This window comes from Tamandua tetradactyla, chromosome 3 (genome assembly GCF_023851605.1).
Source record: "Tamandua tetradactyla isolate mTamTet1 chromosome 3, mTamTet1.pri, whole genome shotgun sequence".
Taxonomy (NCBI): Eukaryota; Metazoa; Chordata; class Mammalia; order Pilosa; family Myrmecophagidae; genus Tamandua; species Tamandua tetradactyla.
Genome location: NC_135329.1, coordinates 111,917,128 through 111,920,626, shown reverse-complemented (window position 1 = coordinate 111,920,626; position 3,499 = coordinate 111,917,128). Strand labels below are relative to the sequence as shown.

At 41.1% G+C, this 3,499-nt stretch overlaps 1 non-coding gene across 1 annotated transcript; it reads left to right on the top strand.

Moving 5' to 3' along the window:
* Positions 1 to 3,083: 3,083 nt before the first annotated feature.
* LOC143678563 (U2 spliceosomal RNA) lies at positions 3,084 to 3,274 on the top strand. Its single transcript, XR_013173350.1, has one exon. It is a non-coding gene; the product is annotated as a U2 spliceosomal RNA (small nuclear RNA).
* The last annotated feature ends 225 nt before the right edge of the window (positions 3,275 to 3,499 follow it).

Here is a 3,499-nt window from a genome sequence, read left to right as displayed (position 1 = left end):
TAAATTAATGATAGTCACAATAAAACAAATGGAGATGTTGGAGGAGAATGATAAAGGCCAATATACATTTTAGAAACATAATTCTGACTGTCACATGGAAAATAGATGAAAGTGATACAAAATTGTAACCAGTCAGATCAGTTAGCAGTTTAATTAAAATAATCCAGGTGAGAGTTGATTATTATTATCTGAATTAGGGTTTTGGCAGTGTGAATAGATTGAAGCAGATGGAATTGAGAATTATTTAAGAGCTGGAAGACAAGACTTTGTGATAATTGGAGAGGTCGATTGGTATAACAAAGAAGGACTTGAAAATCATAGTTAAGGTTTCTATCTTGAGAAACTGGGTGGATATAACTAATATCTAGTGAGAAATGAAACACATGAAGAACAGATTTAGGGAAGATAAATTCAATTCAATTAAACATTTGTCGATAAGCTATGTATCAGGGAGTTTGGATCGGTTTGGATATGCTGGTAATTACCCCCAGTGTTCAGGAGAGAAGTCAGGGGGGTGAGGCCATAAACCAGAGAAGCCATAAATTCCTAGATAAGAGTCCCCCCACCCCCTCCCCTGAGTGGTTCTTAAAGCACAAGTACACATTCCTAGACCTGATATCAATCTGTGCTAGAACTACTACTAGATATCAGTCAACTTTAAACAGACATGTATATGATCTTGCAAATCCCATTTGGCTCTGTGCGTTCCTCGATCTTGCCCCATATAACCCCCTGTGACCTCCTGGGTGGTGCAGAGTGCTACTCTGAATGCCACCCAGGACCAGCTTCCTTGTCTGTAAATTCCCGAATAAATTATTACCATTTAGCTACAGGGAGTGGCCGGCTTCATTTTTTAGGTTTAAGTACCCATCAAACTCTGGCAAAACCTATTTGGTAGGTTTACCACCAGACAGTTGACAAGGCAGCCAGGAGACTGAAAATGAAACAAGCTAAGAGAAATGGGAATCTGTGGACACAAAAGTTGCAGTGGTGGGGGCATCCCAGGGTGGCCAACTTCCAGTATGTGGGGCAGGTAGCCCATTTTTTGGGAACAATTAGGCTCAGTGTGTTAGCACAGGGATGTCTGGAAAACACCAGCTAGAGTGTTATTTGCCCTGAAAGGAAACTTGGAGGCAAATGGAAATGCTAAGGAAAAGAATCAGCTGCTGCCACTGCATGGCCATTGTTATGGGCAGTTAGATGTGCCTACCAAAGCCCAGTTAAAAACAGAAGGTGAAGTAAAGGAATTAGAAGAGGTTTCAGTTCTAGAAACAGATATTAGATTAGCATGTTCCAACAATGCTGATGTATTAGCAAAAAGGTGCAAACCAAAGAGGGGCAATTAGAGGTAATGGTGCATAAAGTTGTGAAAATACATAAAGGTTGCTGAGGCAGCAGGCCTGAGTGGTTATCCACAGGGAAGGCTGGGATCTGTAGGTGTGAAATCCCTGGAGGGTGTGCGGAAGTGGAGAATGGAAGAAGGAAATTGAAAGCAAAGATAAGCCTCTACAAGTAAGGCTATTAATAACTACAAACATGAAATCAGCCAGGGATCCCGATGACGATCAGGCAAGAGATTCCTGCTCAGGAGCAAACAGTAATGAGGGAATATGCTTCTGCAGAATTAGCAGAATTAATGGAAAAATTAAAATGAAGGGGCCAAGAGAGTATAGCCAATTGATTACTTAAATTTATGGGATGTTTGAAAGGATGGTATTATGCTTCCAGGAGTGAAAATGGCAAAGCAATGACTAGCATAACTACACATCCCTCTCTTTATCAGCATCTTTAACAAGCATGGGGAAGACCAAACAGCATTCAAAATTTATTAGATTTTTTTTTTGCTGCTAAATTGGCCTACCCTAATGAGGGAATATACCATCCACAATAAGCAAATGGTCATCTATGGAAGAATTACAGAATATAGTAAGAGAACTAGGAATGAAATATTTTGCACATGTTGAACACTTTTGTGGTTCTGATGATGAGCTGTTCGCTGTTGATATGAAGAATAAAATCCTCCAAACCTTGCCCCCAGCCTGGTATGGGACATTAGTAGCTATTCTAAGCCCACCAGTCAGCCAAGCCATTCACAGTTAGTTTTCCACTGGCCTCCAAAAAACAGTTTGCATGTTGTAGCCCTTATTGATACTGGAGCAGAGTGCACACACATCTATGGGAATCCCTGGAGATTCAAGGGGCCCCTAACGGTGACAGATGTGTTTGGGGGAAAAGCCATATGCATAATCCAAAGTAGTTTAACATTGCAAATTAAGGGACTCACTCCACAAAAGAATAGTGTATGCATTTTTCCCATTCCCAAATATATAATAGAGGTGAATGTGTTAGAAGATGTAGACCCTACCACCGCCACTGGTGAATTTCATCTTCACGTCTGTATGGTGAAATAAATTATACATGTGCTACTGGTTGGTCTCCATTGCACCTACCTCTATGCAGGAGGGTCACCCACACTAAACAGTATCACTTCCCGGGTGGACATGCTGATATCAGGGAAATATGACAAGAACTGGCCACAGTGGGGATCAAACAGCCAGCACAGAGCCCATTTAACAGTCCTGTATGGCTGGTGAAAAAACCTGATGGTAGTTGGAGAATTTAAGTTGATAATAAAGAACCTAATAAGGTTGCTTCTCCTATTCATGCTGCAATGCCAAATATTGTGATGCTTCTCAACAACTTATCGGCCCAGTTAGGAGAGTTCCATTATGTATTAGACTTAGCTAATGCTTTTATCAGTATTCCACTAACTGAAGACACCCAAGATCACTTTGTATTTACATGGAGAGGGTGGCAGTGGACTTTCCAGGTTTTGCCACCAGGATACCTACATAGCCCCACCATCTGTCATGGAGTGGTGGCAGCTGATCTAGCAAGACTGGAAGAACCACCAAATGTCACTCTGCTTCACTGTATTAACTGTATTATGCTTACTTCTGATAGTATTATATTTCTAAAAATGGCAGTCTTACTATTACAGCAATTTTTTGATAAGCCAAGGATGGTCCATCAATGATGCCAAGATCCAGGGGGCCCAGACAGTCTGTAAAAGTCTTAGGACTATCGCTTCTCGGCCTTTTGGCTAAGATCAAGTGTAGTATCTGTTCTTATCAGTTTAATATCTGATACGTCCTCTATCCGAGGACAATATATTAAATGGATTTTTGGAACAGGGAGATGGAATAGGAGCTTGCTCCGTCCACTCCACGCATCGACCTGGTATTGCAGTACTTCCAGGAACGGTGCACCTCTTCCTCAACTGCGGTATGAATTAACAGACTTGTTTTCTTTCTTCCTTTCCATTCTTACTTTCCTTGGTTTCTCTTCTTTAGGTGAGCGCGATGTCCATGATTTCCTGTGGTCTCCGCCCGCACCCGCTCTGTCCTTTTTCTTTTTCGTTACTTTCTTTCTTTGTTTTCTACTGACACGTCCTTTAAAAAAAAATAAAAAAAAAAAAAAGTCTTAGGACTGATTTGGT